General features: G+C 46.7%; 1 protein-coding gene across 5 annotated transcripts in view; it reads right to left on the bottom strand.

Annotated features, from left to right (window-relative positions):
• The window catches only part of tanc2b (tetratricopeptide repeat, ankyrin repeat and coiled-coil containing 2b), a 172,129-nt gene extending 149,324 nt beyond the window's left edge, over positions 1–22,805 (bottom strand). For all 5 annotated transcript variants that reach the window (XM_036521352.1, XM_036521361.1, XM_036521343.1 and 2 more), the window contains exon 1: positions 22,399–22,805. The gene's annotated coding sequence lies outside the window, so the exon portion shown is untranslated. The remainder of the gene's footprint in view (positions 1–22,398) is intronic.
• Positions 22,806–23,227: the final 422 nt, after the last annotated feature.

Here is a 23,227-nt window from a genome sequence, read left to right on the forward strand (position 1 = left end):
TGTGCTATGGGCGATCAAGCACAATAACATTACCGCTGAACATAAGACTAGTAAGGAAAAGATTATGACTATACGGTGGCAACACCACTCCTCCTGCTACCAAAGCTGCTGAAGGTGCTGTCAACTTACTATAAAAAAGACAACATGACGAACACAGTATCAAAATACCACACATGAAACACAAGGGAGAAAAAAATCAAACAATGTCACATAACACAGTAAAGGAATCTGTGTTCTGCCATTCTTGATGCCTCATTTCTTACTCACAGCTCACATTGTTTGGGTGGAAAGGAGACCGGATCCTGAGTGTCGTAGTCCAACTAAGCATGATGGAGAGAGACTGCTCTCGGTTGTGGGCGGGGACTCAGCCCCCCCCACCACCTCACAAGGCGTTGACGAGAAACATTGCATTGACCAGGGGCGGCGTGAAACACGGGATCTGTGGCATATGCAAATCCAGGCACTGAGTCACAGCTCACATTTAACAAACCCACCATTATGTCGCAGGGAGTTCATGAAAGAGAGAGACAGAGGGAGGGAGAGAGGGAGAGAGGAAGGAATCCTGACACCACAGCCCAGGCACTGCCTCAGGGACAGAGGAACAATAGAGGAAGACGGTCTGACGGGCTTCCCGCTCGCCGCTCGCCAGACGTCCAGCACAATGCTCCGCTCACATTCTGCTTCTTTTTTGTGGCCCCTGTCACTGCCAGGGATATCATTACTGAGAGGAAGGCTTACCTTCCCAGGTTCCAGTGCGAACGCCATGAACACAGAGAGAGAGGGGAGAGCGATGTGGCTCTGTGGAAATTTGACATTGAGAGGGGAAGCCTGCTTCGGTGACATGGGTATGAGAACACAACACCTCAACAGAGCTATCAGCCTGAGGTCAGGGGAGCACGCATGCTCACCCTCAAATATACACACACACACAGACACACACACACACACACACACACACACGCAAACACACACACACACGCACACACACACAGACACACACGCAAACACACACAGACACACAGACACACACACACACACGCAAAGACACAAACACACACACACACGCAAACACACACAGACACACACACACACACACACACACAGGCAAACACACACAGACACACAGACACACAAAGACACACAGACACACACAGACGCACACTGACAGACTGACAGATAGACAGACACACACACACTCATGTGCATGCATAAACACATAAACACATGAAAGGTTACACACACCTGTGTTTGCATGCACGCACACACGCACGCACGCACACACACACACGCACACAAACACACACACACAGAGCAGGACTGGAACACACGAAAATGGACTCTGTAAGTCTGTGGCTGATGAATCCAATAACATGCTGTGCAAACATGGAGTGGAGACTGGAGCACACTCGGCCCTGGATTCAGCGGTGATCGCACACATAGGGCCCACTTTAATACGCACAGATTAAGGAGGACTCTGGTGTGCAGCATGGGGATTGTCGTGTTAAAGAGCCCAAAGGTGTTTGTCTTCCCAGCGTTCGCGCCTGAGGATTTAGAACAACAGAACAAAGCGACGTCGGCAACGTCCTTAATTCCCTCAGTCGGGTTTAAGCTGCTGCCTTCACTGTGTTCCTCTCATCACTGGATCAGTTCCTTCCGGAACTCCCTCTCTGCTCCATCCCCTTCGTTTGCTTTGGTTCCTTTCTTTAACAGCTTACTCTAGAGGTAATGGTGTGAACAAGGCCACTGTGTTCACTCGACTCTGAACCGCTTCAATTAGAAGCCACAATTAGGTTTCCTTCTCACAGGAAAGAGTCACATGTTTTCATTTTTTTGGGCCTAAACAAAAATGTTGAGGTAATTGAATTAATCAGGACAAAAAAAGGTGTTCCCCCCCACCCCCTGCAGTAATTTAGAATATTGCAATAATAATAGCGTTAGCTGGGCATGAACCATATTTTTGGTCACTTCGAGAGAGGGCAAAAGAATGACAATGAGAAAAACTTGTAAAGGCACCAGAAATCACCTGTATAGGGCAACTAACAGTGACATCTTCAGGTGTGACATCTTTCATTTTTTTTTAACGCATAATCTGTTCTTCCACACTAACAAGAAAACCAAGAGTCTCCAGAGTGCAAATTGGCTGGAATGTAGCGTAGCATGTCAAGAGTGTGGTGTTATGGTCATGGTATTATGTTATCATGGTATTAAGCTCATCAGATGACAGAGATAATAGGTTCCACATACACATCTATCCCCAATTTTTATCCGGTGCAATTCCAGGGCTGGGGACCTTGGGGGACTGGGGCAATTCATGGACTGTGGGGAGGTGTTCATTGTGCAGTGGGGATAACTCCAAGTGTAGAAGCACTGTTAGGGGTGGGCTGTCAGGGAAACCATGTGCCCCCAAGGAGACAAATCTTGATTAGGAAAGAGTGGATAGAGAAGAGCAGGGTCAATCCTAACAGACGGACAGAGCATGTAGCCTGATTTAGTAACCGGATTGGGCATCACACAAAATGGCAGCTGTCTAGTGCCCCCAGACTGCAGGATATAGCCTCCCCCTTCCTCATTTTGTCAAAGCAGTGGTTTTCTTTACAAAAGGGAAATACATCTTTGAACCACAGAAAATAAAGAACACAACCATTTCATCACACAGCACAACCTCACTGTCCAGTATAGCCATCCCTTTCCTCTCCTTCCTGTCTCGACAGCTTGATTTAAGAGCATGATTTAAGGCTGCAAGTGAAAATAACCACACGTTTGTTTTAAACAGGAGGGGTCAGAGAAGTTGAGATGTTCACACTGACCTGAGCCGAGTCCTATGGTGCTAGACCCCACTGCAGCTACTGGGGACCAACTGAGCAGGGGAGAGCACGAGGGCTCCTCCTGTCACCCACAGATGGATGGTGCGGTTACTCAGAGAAGGCTAGAGGCACCGGTGCCATCACTTATTATCACCCACACAAGCAGGGCCCAGCAGACACCCTGAAGGAGGAAGACAGACCTTTAAAAATGCCCGCACGGCCACCGGTGATTTCAGCTGAGTGTGGCAGCCTGTGTGCTAACTTTCGGAAACAGCACAGTTCCAGAGTAGCACTGCCGTTTCCTGCCCCCCTTCCCTCCTTCCCGCTTCCTCACCCTCCACTGTGACTGCACATTTTAGTCCTGTGTGCACAGGCCGATCAGCTCTCCTCTGCTGGCTGCTGGGAGATATGAGGGGCCTGATGCTGTGGGCGGGACCGCAGGGTGATGCAGTGAAGGGTGTGGAGCTGGCTCCATGACACGGACCACAGCAGTCACAACATGCCCTCATGTGACCGACACAGGAGGAGGACAGCTACGAGGGGGGGAGCAGACCGACATGAACACCGCCCCCTTGCATCCCAGCAGCCTCAACCCCTCTACAAAATCCCAAAGCAGGACTCCTACCCAGACAAGCTGTCAAATCCTGACCAGATTGCAGTGTCTCCCATAGCCTAATTTAATTTTACACGATGCCTTTTTCCCAGCGGGGGGTGAGGGACTTCTTTCCTCTGCCTTTGTTTTGCAGTCAATTCAGAGGCCAAGTCTCACTTTAAACACACTGAAACACTTGGCAGATTATCAGATAACAGCGATCAGGACATCATGGCCCATCATGATGAATGCTTCGCTTGTTAGGGTCTAACTGACACTGCATTCTGAGAAGGGTGTGGTATGCAAAGGTTACCCACCGATGGTCTGGTATGCAAAACAACAGCAGCTTAGCACTAAAGGATATTTCCTCAATCTCACCACAGAAGCACAGGTAATGTCACTCCACACCTTCATGTTTCTCTGCTGAGTGTCGGACACAGCACGGCAAACTATTTATTGCACGGCGTTTAATATCAGTCAAGTCAGCAATTACATGTTGACAGGTGAATTTACAAGGTTCACAGTGTGATTAGGTCAATAATGTTGCAATGCTGTTTCAATGCTGTGTTTTAAATATGAAAAATAAAAGGGTGACGAAGAATAAAATATTTATATCTCATAAAACTATAACAATAATGCTCTGCTGTACAATAATGATTATTTTAATGACAGAGTGCAGTTAATGTTACACTATGGCCCTGCGAAATACACTCAATATTGCTGCCCTTCAGACACAGTTTGTTGACACAGTTCTCCTTGTGAAGTGCTGACAGTTATTCCCTACTAAAATAAGTCAGCACCATTACCAAGTGAGCAGACTCTTCCTTTTCAGCCAAAAACAGCTTCAGCATTCGGCAAAAACTAAAATAATCCCAGTAATATCTGTAGACAAAAAGCAAGTCAAGGCAAACCCTACAGATCCTGTGACAACATATGCCATCTGTCATCCACTGCAAATCCTTTTAGGAATTACTGAAATCACCACAACAGCACACTGTCTGACAGGAGTATGAGACCGTGTTCTCAATTAGGGTAACCAGGCATTCTGACACAAAAGCAATTAGTCTGGCTTCTGTGTGCCGCATCTGATTCCACCACTTGGCACAATCTTGGAATCGGGATATGAGCTGGGTTGGGTGCTATTCCCTCTGCTACCTGGCTTGCCTGAAGTACAAACCACAGGCTCTGCTCCAGTAACGCAGCCTGACTGCTCTGTAGTTTTCCCACGAGTCTTGCAGAGAACGGGACCTGTAATTTCATCCATTTACAGCAGGTGAAGACCACTGTCATACCAGCATGCTCCTGGCTTTCTCTGGGATGGCTGATTCCTGCTCCACCAGCCTCTCCCCTGCTATCAGAGAGAGAACAACAGTGACAGAGTGGGGGGGCAGGCAAAGCAGGTCTCGCCCAGGGCAGATCGGGCTGATGTCAGCCCAGGTATGTGCAGGTGTGAGCAGACAGGTGGCCAGCGGGGTGTTGCCGTGGGAACATGTAGCCAGGGGTGATGTGGCTGCACTGCAAGCCTAAATAAACACTATAGGCCACACTACCATACAAACAGGACACAGCTGCTCAGACAGGCCAGACAGGCTCTTCTCCCCTCTTATCAACGTGTCACCAACGGCTGCCACACTCCTTAAACAAAGGATTAGCGTTCCATAACCATGGGGCTGCAATAACTACGACCCAGTGGAAAAGAGAGATGGTGCAATCTCCACCAAAGCAGCACAGGAAACTCTCAGCAAGATGCACCTTGTAATCACAACATTACTATAGAACCTCTGATTTGCTGTAATGCAATAGCCTGTGTTGTGTTGCTTCTATTTTTAACACTGCACAATACCGAATGAATAGAGAATTCAGTACAACAGGACACTAATTTGTGAGTCAGGGAGTCGGAATGAGCCAAGCAGGCCCAAGACAATGAGATACCTTCCACAGGAGGGAGGGGCCGTAAAGCACGACTTAAAATTAGCGTCCCCGCAAATTCCCTTATATTACCTCAATTACAAGTCGCAGCACCCTGGCAGAAAATTGGAATTTCATAGCCAGCCCCTGGGGCTGCCGAGCGAAGGCGGCCTTGTCTGCTTGCCGGCATGTCTGCTTCAGGTGAAAGGTCAAAGGTGAGAAGAGGTCACAGGGTGTCCATTTGAGTGCCCATAGAGTTACTGTGATGAAGTAGCTCCCCTCTTGGATTGAGAAGGGCACTTTTAGAATGGCATAAGACGGTGCTTGGAAGGTGTAGGAGGAGAAAAGCCGAAAGACAAACCCTGCGGGTGCCGCTCCCGTCTTCTCTCAGAAGCGCCTGGCATGCTTGAACTTTGACAGCCAATTTACACACTGAGTCTGAGTACGACGAAGAGAGTGGCGGCCGTCTGAGTGGGGGAACAGTACTTACAATAAATCACAGGCTGTGCAGCACTGAGATCACTCTACCTCTGGCTCATTCATTGCCACCATGACCAAATTTACAGACAGACTCCAAAATCCCCCCATGTGTTCTACACTGACACTGCCCTACACCAGCAAAGTTGTGTAAACTGGTTATGTGGAAATACAACTAGTGAATACTGACTGTTGTACAGTGATACTGTATTTGTTATCATTTTCTTGGATTTTGTGAATGCCCTTTAGTGGCAGACCAGCATCCTGTTCAGATCTAATCACGTTAAATGTCCAACACATGCTCCACATTCCAAAACAGCATTTTCCAAATGAATCCAAATCCTCTATGCTCATGTTCTTAACTTAACATAGCATAATCTATGTTCATATCTTTGTAGATTTCAGTTAAAATGAACTGCATACTGTGCATCTACAATTATCCAACCTCTTTAGAGGACATTTTTCCACCATCCCATTTGTAAATGTTTTTGGTATATACTTAACCTCTCTACTTTCTCGTTTGTAAACCTCAAGAGATTCCTTAGAAAAAGGCCGTTTGTTTAGATTGTAGACGTGTCAGTACCATGCAGGTCCCTTCTCCTACAGGCTCTGATGTGGAGCGCACGTGGGGGCACGTCACTTCCTGTTCTCCTGGGAACCGTCGTTTCCCCGCCTCAGTGTAAACAAGAAGCCGCAGTGCGCTAGCATGCTGTTACTGCAATTACTGCTGACACGAAGGGTGGGAAAGCCCGCTGTGAACCACTGCCGCGATGCCACATAACCAATCATTTCGCTCCTATTTCACTAAAACACGGATTTCACCGCCACCGAAACAGACACAAACACCAGCCACCGATCGCTTCCACGAGATGAGTCACTGGTGGATCTGTCACATGTCAATGTTTCTGGTGGTGGGTTCCAGCGAGCCATATGCCCCTTCTGGCTCAGTAGCTTTTCCTTTATTCCTTTATTTTTCCTTTATCTGTTCTTTATTCTGACATCACGCATCACACAAACCAGGAGCAGAGAGGCAAACAACCGAGCAGCCAGCACCACAATGCTGGCTGTCCTTCATTCCAAGATGGTGAAGAAACCCTGCATTCCTGTGAGTGCACAAAGCCCTCACCTTCTTCGAAAAGGCTCACATGATGAACAAACAAGGCGGTGCAGAGCTGCTCCACTGGCTTGAAGCAGTCCTCCATCTCAATCACTTTGTCCTGCTGTCACTGTCCCGAGGTTTGTGATGCTGACCTCTGGAAATGGGTGAAGTTTCTCAACATGGGAGATTAGGCTCAGCTCTGTGGTGAGAAGCTGTTCTGCACCTCTACACTATGCTGTGATACCTGTGCTGTGAGTGTCAGCGATGTTACCAGGGAGACATGTGTTCACCAAGGACAGGCAGTAACGTCCAGACTGCCTTACTTAAGGGAATACTGTATAAGATGTTTCTGCCCAGCCACCTCTTCACGCATGTCATCATGCTACAATGGTGTATTCCTGGTTATTCTTGTTTGGCTGCTGTGTGTCAGATTTCCTGTACTGATGTAATAGATAAGAATTTAGCAATATGTCATGGTGGCTGTGAGATACACTGAACAAATATCAATGTCTTGCGCTTGTCTTTATTGTGCTTGGTAAGGCAAGCTATCAGTGTAGAGCTGGAGGAGGAGCAAAGGGGTAGCAAAAACATTGAGACGTGTACTAGGAAGTGGATAATAACACTAGGCTAACAGAACCTGAGCCACAGTCTCGTTTAATATTAAGAATGGTGGCCATGCTTATTCACCGACTGCCAAGATACACAGTGACATAATAAAAGTCGCCAGCTGACAGGAAACATGCTTTCTTTAGCCTATATTACTTTGCAATATCACACCAGTAGGAATTCTCATTTCCTCCGTGCTAATAATGTCTCACTTCCTCCCTGAAATCAGGGGAGAGAGTACTTGTAACTGCTGGCTAAGAATTCCTAAGGAAAACCATATCACAGAGTCACGCAAGTGGGGCATTTTGCTGTGGCATTTTGCGCCCCACCAGTTCAGTGAATTCAGAGCAAGGACTCTGAGGCTAATCAAGGTGGGACTGAATGGTAATGATTTCCCTGGAATCGGGGGAGAGGGGTCCGGGGGGTATTCTCTGTGGATATCAATTAGGAGCTCATTACACGTGCATTAGCAGGCGTCAGCCCCAGTGGTCTGCCCTCTCCTAGGGTCTGACTGCGTGACTCATTGACCCTGACTTTGGAGGAGGGGCTTCTTTAAATGCCAGCTCACCCCCTTCCTCTAAAAGGCTCTACAAAGCTAACCCTCTCTCTGGGGAGGAACATGGCTGCCTCTCCACTCATTTAGGGAACTAGCAGTCCCTGAGCTTCCCTTTAGGATATTACCACATACTAACTTCAAGGCACATGTTATGTGCATAAAAATACAAATGCACTGCCTGCAAACATAGTATCTGAACTGGATGCAAGGATATGTTATTTTGGAAACGAAATCAGAAGCAAGCAACATGCAAGGACATGTGATGGATTATGCAGGATTGTGACAACAAATACCCTATCATCACCATTCAAAAATAACGTATTGTACAATAGCAGTACTAGTACCACACGTGGTGTACAGTGATGGGCTCTGCTATGAAATCTACCTGTGCTCTAGTAACGACCGGCTCTCAGGAGCATCTGCAGGAAGAGACAAGAGGTCTCCACATCAGCAGTGGCCTGGCTCTCTATTCGGCTCCTGGGGAGCCGGCATCCTCCAGCACACGCTCTCTCTAGTGCCTGTGCTGAGTGTGCATTTCGAGCCAGAGGTGCCGGGGTATTTTTAGACGGGGGCGGGCACTCTGTGAGCTAAAACTGTGGAGAGCCGGGCCCGGACAAGGACAAAATCCAGGAACCGGGGGCAGAGCAGCTGTCATGAATGCGTTCCTCCAACAGAGCAGACAAAAACAGCTCCCTGCGAGTGAGAACGACCGGCGCGTCAAGCCCCCTCTCGAACGGCAGAGAGGAGACCTCGGCTTCCTTTGTTGCTCTGTCAGAGGGTTTAAATGCAGTCACATTTTGCTGACTTTTTTCATCCCGCTCTTTATTTGACTGCATTCCTTCTCATTTGCCCTACATAAAAGCACATTTTGACCCTCCAGCAGCAGCACTGATGGATGCTGCTATATACATATATATATGTATTTTTGCTGTATTGTAAGGTATTTCTGAGAACACCCGAAATTACTCTGCTACAGTAATGCTACCAAAAAGCTAATGTTTATTTGCATGCTTACATAAAATGGATGTTTCCATCACTCAAGAGCCTCTTCAGTATAATGGATAGTGGCTATACACACATGTAAGTAACACACCTCGCACAATTACAGCGTAGTTACATTGTAAACCGTATGGTAAAACTTTTTTCTATGGCCTAAAACTTATTGTGTCACGCCTAGCATAAAGACTGGATGTTTCTAAGCTACATCTCTCATGTTGGATTTCTTAGAGCGCTCCCACGTCTATTTGTTTTAATGCTCCTACATAGTGCAAATGGAATGTGTGGAGCCCAGCTGGGATCAGCTGGACTGGAAAAAAGAGAACTCGGCAGGTTTGTGACCTCCCGTTCACCGGAACGGTGAAACAATGGGAGGATGAGAGAGAGCTTTCGGCTCTGTCCATTTCTCAGAATCAAAGGCAGGGATGGCGAGAAAAGCCGCTCCTCCATTGGAGACGACCGCAGCTTTCAGCGGCTCTGCGTGTAGTAGTCCGGACTGGGTAGCTCCAGCAGAACCTTGGATGGCTCTTCCCACAGACTGCACCGGTGTCACGCCCTGTCCCCACCCCCAACCCCCCCCCGACCCCGCACCCCTCCCCGCCCACCACCAGCTGTGCGGCTGACCCGTACAGTACTCCTTTTATGTACAGGCGTGTCCGCCTACTGCTCCCAGTTCATATTCCACCGACTATCCCCGGCCAAGTTTTCGGCAGCGCTGTAGATTCAGCAGAGTTCCTTGCTGCCTCCCTGCAATGATGGAGTGGACATGCGTGGCAGGCTGATCCCTGAGCAGTTCTCAGACTCTGTTTCGACAATTGCAGTGTGTAGAGGCTGTCTACACAGAGAGCGTACAGAGCGCCTCATGATGACAATCTGCCATTCTTCTCTCGGGCCCTTTGTGTGACCGCAATCCTACTTGGTGTGGGAAGAATCCTACTCTTCGTAAATGAAACGCACCCTTATCTAAGTATGAATGTACCACTGTTAATGAAACCCTTCCCTCAGCCTCTCTCTTTCTCTCTCCCTCTGGGGTTAGTTAATGAATCCCCTGGTCACTACCGCCCACAGAACCATCTCTTAACGGACTCTATAATGTGCCTGACTCCATTGTTCAAAGGAGTAGTCTGACTGCCGCCCTGATCCTGCTCCATTTGGACAGCACAGCGCCACTTGGCCGGAGGCATGAAACCTTTATCTTACTCTCAAAGCCATTTTGTGGCTTGCTCTCATTCGTCACTTTGCTTCCTGAAAAAGATGTGGAGAGAGACACGTCATCAGATTTGCCTTACAGAATGTCCAATGCAGACCAGGGCAGACCAAACCACCTACACGCAACCCGCAATGGCTTTCTATGGTTGGGTGTGTTTGCTGGAATCAGCCTGGATCGACTTAAAGGGATTTAATGACAGGCCCTGTTCGGCAGCATGTACTTAGCCACCTTGGTACAGGTGTAACGGCTGTTTCCCCTGCCGTCATAAACCCCTGGGTGGAAGGAAAAGCCAGCCTGCGTATCTGCTGCTAGCCGTGCACTCAACTGAAACACTTCAGCTGCTGAGTTCAGCTCTGTCCACGGCAGGGCTAGAGGGGATCTCTGGCAAAGCGGGCCTCTCTCCTCCTTTCCACTTCCTGCTGCACAGCTCCACTGCGAGGTGTGAAGCCTTACGTGCCACCTGTCCCAAACATTTAACTTGAGTTCCCGCCACTTCCCATTACTGTCAGCGAAACACACCGGCTTTAAGTGAAATTCCAGAGGATGGCGGTGTGTGGAATGACATCGTGATTTATTTCTCCGACTGAAGCGCCCAGGGACCGATTTGGGCAGGTTATGAGCATTCAGCCTCGGAGCCTGCGGTTAGGACGCTTGCCCAGACTGGAGAGGAGGAATCTTGTACATACTGGACTGTGCTGAGCACACCAGCACCTGGCCTGAGCGGACCAATGCCACACAGTGTCCTATTTGCTGTCATTGCAGACTTGGACCAGAACCTCAGGCTGTCTTCAGTGCTGGCTTCTTACCGTCTGTCAACCTGGCCAGGCTGTTGGGAGTTACATTACAGAGCAGAATCCAATAAATAAAAACTGAATGAAATCTACATTTTATTCTGCCAAATGCCAGGCTGAGGTCATTCCTGCATCAGATTCGGAGAAAGCAGAATTTTAAACTTGCTTTAAAAATAAAGGCAGATACAGTAAACTATACCCAATACTTACCTAACATTTAGTGTCAAGAGAAAAACCAGTGACTCGGAGGAAAATGGAAGAAGAAAAGCTTTTATTGTCGAAAACACCAACGCACTTCGGTTGACTTCTTCTGGGTAGACGGTAGAACAAAAGCAGCTGAATTTTCCTCCAAGAGTCTTTGAATTTTCTCTTAAAAGTACCAATTCCTATTACCATGGTGACGCTCATTAAGGAATATTTCATCTCCAGCCTAATTATGCAAAACCCCAAATGAAGGCGCCCGATGATCCTGGGGTCACATGCAGCCTAACAGAGCAGCCATAACCGCAAACACGCACCCGAGGATAAAGACCAGGGCTGACGCGAGCACGGAGGTGCAGCTCTCCTTCACGATTTTCTGCTGCTTTTCTTTTTAAACTCGCCCCCAATCCTGTCAGATCTGCCGGGACGCCCCACTGCTCTTTCAGTCAGGATCCTCGCAGAGATAAATGACAGCTACAATTTCATCCGAGGTTGTGCGAGGGGCTACATTAGCATCATGTTAGAGCCATGCTGATTGTCTAATGATCCTTCTAAGTGACTGTCATCCTGACAATTAAACATTAAAAATTGTAATATTAAAAACATCAGTCATCCGAGGTAAACACATATATGGTAAAGGTCAGGAGCACTCTGCCATTTAAAACATAACTTAACAGGTTGCTTCTTACTCCACAAGCAGTATGCTCCCCCACAGACGATGTACCTCTTGTTTGATTCACAGCTGTTCTTTTATAGAGTGTTTGGTTATACTGGGATCCAGCGACCACCTACAAATGAACCATTTTTAAAAGACTGGAGAAATGACTGTACACAAATAACACAGAGATAACAGAACCCATCCAAAATATGAGGTGTGCAGAGTTTGATAAGAAACAGCGTATCAAAACTCACTGTTTGGTGGAGCGCTCCTGAATGCATGAATAAAATAGTGCTGACGTGCTCCTTCAGAGACAAAAAGAGACGGAACGGCAGGTCAGGACAGGTTCTGTCCATCCCCCATCCCCAGGTGACATGGTACAAGCCTGCACTTAAGCAAACAAGGCATATAGTAAAAACAATAACAACCAGCTGGGGGGCCTTGGGTCAAAAATGTTTTCTTTCAGGAGAGGGGGGGGGTGTTGTTTTGCGACTGCAGGAGCTGGTTGCACTGACAGCAGGCACGAGGTTGTGTGTGACATGCCGCGGGGCCTCATAACAAATGTGTGTGCCTGCCTCCTGCTTCCCACTTCCACCCCCCACCGCTCCTGCTATTTTTTTAGTCAAATCTCTCATTAATTATAGAGCAGCCAGTCAGCATCCACAGGCAGATCAACAATAGGTGGCCTTCGCAAACAGCAACAGAGTCTCTGCAGAGGAGCTGTGCAGGAGCTAGACAAACAGATGCGGAGCACGGGTGCAGCTGCACCAAAACCGCACGCTACAGCGCGGGGCCGCGTTCACGCAGACTGCGGCATTGCGCGGTGGTCTGCGGGTCATCCGATCCAAGCACAAACGCTCTCCGTGACTTCATGTAAATACCTGGCCCAGGCGTGCCCTTAAGTTTGCATACACTGATGCATCCAGGTCATCGTTTCACTTGCCTGCCACAGTACAATGAAACAGTAGCGAGAAAACATGTTTGCAGTGGGGTTGACTGATGACAAAAAAAGCACATGACAAATTCTACTGTCAGAAAAGTCCAACAGCTCGGCAGTCAAGGCACACGGCAACCGATTGCACAAGGCCTTCTTGCACCCAAGGAACAAGTTCACACCCCAGGCGGAGGATAATGGACGTGACGCGGTTACAAAGGGGACCGTATGGAAGGCTTGTTTGTGAGGGGTGTGGCCAACAACCCAGCCTGGACGACACCGCATTGTCGCGCTGCCCCTGACAACACAAACGAGGGGCGCGTGACAAAGAGGCCCCTCCAGTGATGCAGAGGCAAGAGCGCAGCGCTGATCGGACGCAGTGAGAAAGGGGCAGAAGGTGGCCTCGCCTCCGTGCTAAAGTCAAGAAGATCAATCTTTCTTTAAACCACTGCTCCCAATTTGGCAGAGACAGACAAAAGACAGCTTAAGCTTGCTTCTATTACACCATATGGACAAGCCATTTTCAGTGCCCAAATTTAAACTGGATTGTACTATGCACCCACACATTTTCAAAGAACTTTGAGCCATCTGGCTGTGTTTTTTTTTTTGTTCTTTTAACGCAATTAGAAACAGCATATAATAAGCTTCAGTGAAATAGTAGACCACCATTAAAGTGAATGGTCACCTTGTTAACCTGCATAGATGTTACCCACAGTATCTTTTGACAAAGTATAACAAAAACACTCAACGCTAGTATTTCATCGACTATTTCATCGTGTAAGAAAATGTCTTAATCAATTACACAAGACTAAAGGTTTTTAAGACTATATTCCAGCTCTCTAGCGATTTATCTTTGTCTCTCATTACATGCAGGCAAAGACGGGCTACAGATATGAATGTGTAAAAAACTGAGCAAAGGTTACATGAGTAATGCTGTCTGCAGTTCACGTCTGTCTGTGTGTGTGGGGGGGAGGGGAGACGTCATCTGTGAGTAGGAGGCGGTGAGTTTAAACTGCTCCCTGTTGCTGTAAATGAATAAAAACGCTCTTGAGGGGGTCAAGGGTCGCAGAGTGCTCCTGGCAAAGTGGGTGCCAGAGGCAGCGAGTCTTCTGCGGCTCCTCAGTCAGACGGTGGGACAGGAGTGCCATGATGAATGCACTTGCATTTGCCCGCTGCCAGCAGCTGGGCCAAACTACAGCGCCTGGTTAACTGGCTAAGGGGGGGAGCGGAGGCCGCGAGAAGAGCTCATGAGTGGTGGATTGATTGGATCCAGCTGCTTATCTGCTCCTTGTGCTTTGTTATAAACCACTTGGTTTTCCCTTCAGTGTCCCAATCAAACAGCCCCCTGCTCCTGCCTCAACCTCCTTAAGTGGTCTCACACACACACAGACACAGACACAGACACACACACACACACACACACACACACACACATACTCCTAAACACACCTATTTGTGTGAGCTTGTCTTAAGGAAACGCTTTTAACCAATCTACAACAGACTGGTACAACCTGGAGGCCCGTCACTGTGAAAAGTTCAAACGAGAAGTTTGGCAGTTTGGCTCATTAGAAGACACCGAATCCTGTATAGGGTACTATAACTTCAGGGGTAGTTAACTGCATAAACTCTGAGTAAATGTGCACAGATAGGGTAATATTTAGATATTTTGTATGCAACTAACAATCGTGGAATCCCTGAAACTCACAATAGCTGTTACCAAAAATAAAAAAAGATGTATTTGCCAGCGAAGGAGGATTACCAGCACCCTCTGGCAGTAATACCTGCTGTACCATCTGTTTTTTTTGTCCAAAGGGACCTGATCAGGTAATCTGGTCTGAAAACAATTTCCAAACCTCACTACAGGCAGGAGACCACCAAGCCCTACAGATCCAGGCACCTCACCAAACGTGTTTTACACGAAGTTCAGTAGGTGAGCCGCTGCTATGGTGACAGTAACAAATGAGCAGTCCAGGGCTCAGAAACAGCTTTATATGCCAGGCTCGTGTTACATGACCGTGCAGATGCCTGTTATTTACTGGAAGCTTCAATCCTCAATCTCAGTGCAGGAGGACAGCTGCTAAATTTGGCCCTGTTAGTTGGGAAAACGCATGTCACTGTACAGCGGCTCTGTGACCACTCCACAGGTGCATGTAGCACCAGGCAGGGGAATGTGGCGGCCATGAGGTCTGGCTGTCTGGAAGAATTAAGGTTTTAATCGGGAGCCTCTCCAGACATCTGCTCTGTACCAGGGGGCGATGGCGAGTGGACACATGCGGGGCTAATGGATTAGGAAGAGGAATGGAGGGGACAGGATCAGGATCCCAGAGGGGGGAGGGGAGCATTGAGTGGTAGGCGTGTCGGCCTGGGCACAAGGTATCACTTGCTGCATTTGCTTGCCTTTGGCTGCAGCCAGAGACTGCTCTTCCCAACATACAGTGCTGTGGGTTAACAAGCAACTCCATCACTGACACCCAACTTCAGCTGAGAAAATATAAATACACACTGTTCCTTCAGGTCAGTTTTGTTCTGGTGATTCCAACTGGTGGGTCGGGGGTGGGTCTAAGATTAGAACTAAAGCCGTACCATGATTGGTGAGGTCCTTATTGGGATCTGAGTCTGTCTGAGAAGATGCAGCAGCTGTGAGATTGACTGGTCTCTGCATCTCGTACCCTGAGATGCAGGGACCAGGCCCCCGAGCAGCCAGGACACAGGAGCTGACAACGGGGCTGAGAAACAGGGTCAAACAGCCATCAGATCAAATTAGACGGCCTCCCTCCGCCTACACTGCAACTGGTGACAGGACTCAGAGAACCCGCTGCAGCTGAGTCTTCTCTTTTGGTGCGACAGTCTGCTTATTGTTTGGGCTTTTGTAGTATACATCTCTTATTGTCTCTTCCTCCTCTCACTCTGAATCTGAAACACAGGAAGTGAAATCAGGTCACTCCTTCCCTGTGACGGTGTTGGAGTTCTGCTGTATGTCACCACAGTGAGGGAACCACATGCCCTCATACATCAGCTGATAAGATAAAGGCTGCTCCTGCAACAGTCAACAGCCTTAATAGTCATCATCATCATAACATCTACAGGTCTATCTGCCTTGCTAAACAAATTAGCCCAGGCTGAACTGTGCGAAGAAAGTTACAGCACAACTTTGACACCTTGACACCACTTGCATTTGTATGTGTTAGCAAAATCCCATCTTAAAGCTCTATAATCAGCAGCTTAACCTACATGTAATGGAAACTGAGAAAAATGTCTTATTTCCACCAACAAAAAAAGTACTGCCCCATCAACCTTCCCACCCCACCCCCACTGCCAGCCAGGTCTTCATGATTTCCCAGACAGCTGCTCCTGATTAGGCCTGAATAAAGAGTGCCACTTCCATTACCGCTTGGAGCAGTGAGTGAAAACATCCCGGTGGAAAACACCTCTATTTGCCCCCTCCCCTGGGAAATGCCATGCATTTCCTGTGCTGACAGCGTTCAGACAGACCCACAGTTCTCTGGATAGCAGTTGATTGCTAGAGAAAGGGCAGCTTTGGGCAAACAACAGCTCGTCAAACCTGACGGAGCAAGAATCGCCACCATCGGTGTTAACATGAATTTTCGAATAAGGGAAATGCATGTTTGAGCCAATACAGACAGTCTTCCCCCTTCTCGGGTTTAAGTGTCCTTCCTTGTCCTCAAATTAATGTGGTTTTACAATTTGAAACCAAACTGATGGGGTTCCAGCGGGTCTGCAGGGCTTTACTGAATGAAGGTGACAAACAATCTGCAATCAAACCAGATAACAGCACACAAACTCCTGCGAGTTCCCAGAGAAGGAACCCCCCCCTTCATTAAAGCTCAAACCTCATTTCACCAGTTGGTAAGTACTGATAATTAATTAGATGTGTCTCAGAGGATTGGTTTAAAATTGGAGGGGGATCATAGCCCCCTTGTTTCTTTCTAGCAATCCTCCCCCCAGTGTCTGTCTGCAAAGCCTGCTGAATTGTGTGTTTTTACAATCTGGAAAAATAGGCCTGTTCTCTCCCTGTGTCCAGAGATAAGGGTTTGAAGACAACAATGACTGTTAGTAGAAATAATGCGTTCATGATGTCGAGACACCATTTTATCGCCTGTTGTAGGCTAGAGGCAGACAGACGGAAACATCCATATCTGAATACTGCAATCAGTGCATAGTCTTAGACAAGCACCACAAGGCAGCCAATGATTGATTCATAAACAAAGAAAACAAGGAAAAGTTGGTACTTCTGGTACTGATGCTCAGGCCTAGCTCCACTTCAAAGAAAAGTAAAGGAGGTCCATCGATCGGACCGGAAATAAATCTGGCAGCCATGGCAATGGTGGACGCTTCTCAGCAGGGCAGGGCTCTAGAGAGCTGTAGTGTGTCCATGTGTGCACTCTTGTACTTGTCAGTGTATATGTGAACAGGTGTGTGTGCGCACCTGCGAACGTGTGAGTGTGTGTGTGACCTTTTAGGAGGCTTAGAAAAAAAGCACAGTAACTGTCGTTCTTTATGTGCTGAAAGATAAGCAGCACACAGTGTGCATTATGTTTGACATTTCTAAACAATCTGATGGCCTGAGAGCAAAACAATCAATTACACGTTCTCACAACTGATTATTATCCATCATTTAAGAAATACAAGCCAAATCACTACGTCATCCAGCTTTCTTTCAAATTTATTGTACTGGCCCAATCACTCCATGTAACAACACAACTGCTCCCAAGCCGGCCTTTCTCACGTGCTAAGCGTTGAAGGTGAACTTTGGTTAGGCAGCTCTGGCTTGGTTTCATGTGGGGAAAATGACATCAGAAACATCTGCATTCTCTTTATCTGACCATGTTGTGATCAACCTGCCAGACATCTGACTTTGACAATAGTGCGTCTCGAGCACTGACAAAATCAATAAACAGACACACTACTTCATCAAAACTTACGCAGCATTTCACCAAGCATGACGCAAAGACCTTATCACTCAGAATCGCACACAAGGTTAAGTGGCATAATATTATGGGAAAATAATAAACATTTTTTCTTTGCCTTGACACCTACAACCTGAAAAAACCCCACCGAGTTCACCCTTCTGCTGCAATAGGCTTTGCTTAACCACAACATATTACAGCACTGCAAGATAAGCCCATGACAAGAACGCACACCAGAGCGTGATAACAGGAAGGATGAGGTAGCCGTTGGCCAGAAACCATGGGACGAGTAAAACCAGTCTCTTTCCCATAAAACGTTGCAATTAAGGCCAGCTCTTTGTCACGGTGAACTGGTAATTCATCCAAAAGGTCTGTAGACAGCCCCCCCGAAATTCATCATCGACGGCAGCCTTGTTCCGCAAAATGACAGATAAGGGGCTGGATGACCATGACATGATTCAACCACACTGGAGTATGTTCAGTACCTGTTACAAGGACTGTTTTAAATGGAAAGCAAATGGCCACTGTGCCTAACTGATTGCACGCCGGGCGTTACATGGAGTCACCCACGTCAGGGTCCGTGAGGGGAACCCAAGGATGCTGCTCCTGCCAGGAGGGACCTGGCAGCTCTAAATCTCCAGACATTTTTTTTGATGAGATGCCAGCAAGTGAAGCGGGCCAAGATGTGCTGGAGAAAATGCTGGAATGAGAACAAAGAGGTGACGCAATCCCACCCATCCACCCACCCCCAGCCCCCGTCGAGGTAGCACTTGTGAGACACCAGCCGCGGGGATGTATGGGTCACTTCAGCCTAAGATCACATAACATCCTGCTTAGCAGAAACGCATTACTGGCGGGTGGGAGAGGTGGAACCGAATGGTCACATCTGTATAAAAAAAAAAAAAAAAAAACTAAACTAAAAAAATAAATGTGTGAGGTAATTGCCTTGACTGCCCACTGAGCATGTTTCCCCGCACAACAGTCTAAACCCAGCATGGGAACCATAAGATTTCAAGACGGGGAGACAGACAGAAACAGGGTTAATGCAGCTTTATTAGATTTAATTGCCATCGGCAGATTTCCCTAAGCATGGGTTTTAGGCTAAAACATGGGAGCACCTCTGCACCTCAGCTAACATATGTCACTGTTCCACAGAACAACCAATGAGAAAGCCAACTGAATACAATGTGTACCCAATAATGGCAACCAAAAAATAAATGACTGGGTGTTGATAATCCTGCTCTCATCACATATTAAATTATGCCCTGGGTGGCATGGACAGACAGGGGCTTTATATCCACCAGGCACATCACTGCACATGAAAAGAGGAAGCCGCAAAGTCTCACCACGCACCTGCTGTGAGCCTCTACCTGATAGCACAGGCTGACTGTAAACATTGTGCAACTCCATTACCATCATGAAAGGCTACATCTGACTGGAGGGTGAAAATGAAGGGTAAAAGTTCAGCCCGCAAAGTGAATATTATTTGAGGTGAATAAAGGATTTTTCACAGGAATAAACACAATTCGCAAGCCCCATGCTTTTACAACAGCTGCACATTACACGACACAAGAGCCGGATTGACTGACTTCCCTCAAAACAAGTGTATTTGTTATGACAAACCAATTTGCAGAGAGGGCAGAAACAACTGATCCAGACTGATATTTCACTCAGAACTGGAAAAAACAGCTAAAACCCTATCACCTGGAGACAGAATCCTAGACAAGATGGAAAAATAACAAAGAACTTCTTAGACACTGTACATATAGTTATGACCTCACTACTTGCAAACACTTATTTAAGCTACATTACATCTAGTGAGAAAATGTTGATTTCAGGGATTGTTCATGCATTAAAGCCTTGGGGGAAGCAAGGCCCACAATAAGAGCTGTTATCAAATACACAACACTATTACTCATCAATAATTATCTCTGTTACAACACAAGACGGTGACTTCCACTGTTGGTAAAACGGCTTTTCTGAAGCTGGTCACGTATTGTACTTTTGCAAACTGAAAATCATCTGTGCTACCATATGGGTATAATTATGATCAATATGCTCAGCTCAATGCATACTCAGATGACAGTTCAAGACTTTGACGGAAAAATGGCTCTGGCAATGAGAACACAGTGGCTTCAGAATGTGCTTTGTATAAAAATAAGAACAGCACAGGATTTGCCCATAGCGGCTGTGAATCCTCTGCTGACCTTTTCACCCTGCCTTCAAGTAGAAGGGAACTGTTCAGTGAGCAAGTGAGCCAGTGAAGTTACTGGTTGTAAGACTTACTACTTCTTCTCACCACGGACCGTAACCTTAGCCACCATCTCCATCAGCAAAACTTTTCTGCTTTCTGCAATACTTTTCTGCCCTTGACAAGAGATCAGCATGGCCACACTGAACCCTAACCCCATTTCCATTTAGAGAACAAATCTGATTCTTATCTGGAATTTGTTGCAAATGACAGAAGCTGCCCACAGAAAAAAAAATCAGAATTTGTGCCAAGAAGAGCCCTGAGAGCAGTGTCCCTTGTGGCAAATGGGACTCTGGTTCAAACATTTGAACTTTAGCGCCTCTAGCGCCCTGCATTGCAACACCTGGGAGGGCCATTTATGATGTAGCAAGCGCTCTTCTGTAAAATAAATTGTTTGAGGTATGCGATGGATGTTATGCGCAAAATGAGGCTTTCTTTAGCTGTGACTGCTCTAGCAGCTGATAAACCTGGTGTCTGAAATTATTTTTAATCTCACAAAGCCAGTTGCTCAGATGGTTCAGGGTGCTCCAATCTTAATTTAAAGCGTGACATAATGACACATTTTTAGTCCCCTACAAGAAGAACGGGTCTCCATGCACAATTCAGATCAATCATGATACGCACAAACGTACTGATACAAATAACCGTGCCACACATTTAAAATGGCGGCATATAGATGGTTAAACTACTTGCTTGACTTTTTTACTTTTTCATTGAACTGGTCTGCTGCAAACTCCGATCTTAGCGTTTTTTAACTCCATAAACTGTGCTTATTTCGTCCAGCACGGGTAGTGCACCGAACACGGGGACATTACTTCAGTTTTGGTTAATATAATGGTAATATATATATATGCTTCGGGAACCATGCTTGTGCTTTCCATGTGAATGACATTTAGTAGTTGTAAATCACATGATTATATCTGGATACGCGCGTACTGTAGCCGAAAAACCGAAATACAACGTTATGGTCCATTCAATATACGCAACGTCGTTTACGGCTGCCAAGCGCCTACTCTTCCCACCGGCATGCAGAATGATAGAAGAAACACTTTGTAAGAAATGAATGTGAATTCTTTGATGTCTGATGATTTGGCAGCATTCTTTCTTTAATTTGACCACCACCGCAATACCCCCGCCCCACCCTTTCCGTTTGAACCTTGCATCACCTGGTGAGCGCCGCGTGTGGTTAACATTTTATTTACAATGCTAGCATTCAATTTAACCGATTCCGCTGTTGCTGTAGTTCATAATTAAGATCTAAACCCACCAACCACAGACAGTAGGCTATTTATGCTTTACGCAGGCGAAACTAACAGCCTCCCGCTGCCGTGTCTTTTATCGTTAGCGCTAACTGAACATCTCTGGACAAGCGGTTATATATTATTGCTGTCCTTCTGCATTTGCACTAACTACCACGGTACGAACCTTTGTTCGCTGCAGTATGACCTTATTATCGAAAACATATGAGAGTTAGTAGGAATAGGCTATGACAACGTACCTATCTACTGTAACTTGGTAACAGACATTAGCTGGGATTTAATTTGTTTTAATGAACTTTTTCCGACTATTTTTTTTTAATTGCCATCCTTCAAAATAATGCTAAAATAGCTAAGTATAAGTCAAATAATTCACATAGCTACAATTCTGTTAATGCCAATGACTAGCTTTATTTCTTGACTTGAATCTTTCTGTGCAATTAGAGAAAATGTGTGTGAATCACCAACTATGCAATTTCCGTCCTGCCTCGCAATGCAAAAATAATTCATAGGTGAGGCATGATACGTGATAGCCAACTAGCCAGATAATCATCGTTAATCTTGCTAACGGATGACGATAGATCCCTTGCTGACTAGTTTATCTAGCCAGAAAGTTAGCTAATTAGCGCAGAGACTGATCTAGCTACAGTAACTAGCGGGCAGACAACCACTCAAGTGGTGACTTGCTAACTAGCTACAATTCTACATGCAAAATGAAATACTGGTTTGAAATTACTGACGCTGGCTAACTACAGAACTATAGATTTTAGTGTTTTCACTAGCTTACTATCTACTAATCAAATCCAGTTGCAGCTAATCTGACAAGTCATGCCCCGCTGACGTGTTTGCTAGGTACTTAGTAGCGTGGTAACTTCTGTCCACTACTACTGGACCGAACAACTAACTAGGTAGCTACCTGCCCAGCGCTGGGGGTAGACGGGCTTGCGAACAAATAGCTAGCTTGATCACGGAGAATAGGCTTTCGATGTTTCTTCTGCAGTTATGTTGCCAATACATTACACTACAGCTTTAATTCACGGAGTTCCGTAACAACAGAGTTAAAAATAAAAGTCAAGAACATTTAAAGCAAGACAAAGCGTCAACATATGCGGCTCCTGTGATATCACCTACCTTGCGCTCCCCCCTGTCTTTCTTCGTGCGTTCAGCCAACACGTCAACAGCGGTTTTTTGCTTGCTAGGAGCAAGCTGCCGAAATTGTGTCCTGCCGGTCTTACGGATCCTCTTCCCGGAATGCTAGACTAGCTAGCAAGACTAGATACATAATGCAATACAACAGCACAGCTCTGCGTTCTCTTTTTATTTATTTAAACCCGCGGTCTTTTGTTCAAGTTCTATGAGGGCATACGTCCAGAAGAAATACAATTAAGTCTAAATGAGTCGTCAAAGGAGAGCACAGCCCGTAATCTAGTCTCGCGCCGATACAGTCCCAAAGCTCCGGCGAACAAGACGAGCGGACACTCGATTCATAACAAAAACACACATCTGCCAGGGAGACGCAGTCTGTAGCGCTAGCACGCCTATCGGTACAACTGCTGCCAGGCCAGCGAACAACGCGCGGCGGGGAAGGTATAAATTATTCATAAGGGTGGGAGGGCACTCGCAACAGATACGTCTGAAATTATTCAAGAGGACGGCAACGGCGATGCCAATCAAATCTTTATTCCATCTCCCCCAGAGTCTTTTTTGGAAATCGATGTGATGGAATTTTCAAAGTGTGGGACAAACAGGAGGTAATCAGCGGCTCCACCTGGAACGAACAGCTGCAGTGTTTGAAAATTCCCTTGTTGTCACCATTTCGTAGCAGGCCCCAATTTTATAAGATGTTCATAGGTATATTGCCCATTCTTCAAATCAGCATCATATGACCTGATTGCATATTATAAACAGAATCTCACAAACAGAGGTGCAGTACACTTTGTGAATAATTAATGGATGATGT

This window comes from Megalops cyprinoides, chromosome 1 (assembly GCF_013368585.1).
Source record: "Megalops cyprinoides isolate fMegCyp1 chromosome 1, fMegCyp1.pri, whole genome shotgun sequence".
Taxonomy (NCBI): domain Eukaryota; kingdom Metazoa; phylum Chordata; class Actinopteri; order Elopiformes; family Megalopidae; genus Megalops; species Megalops cyprinoides.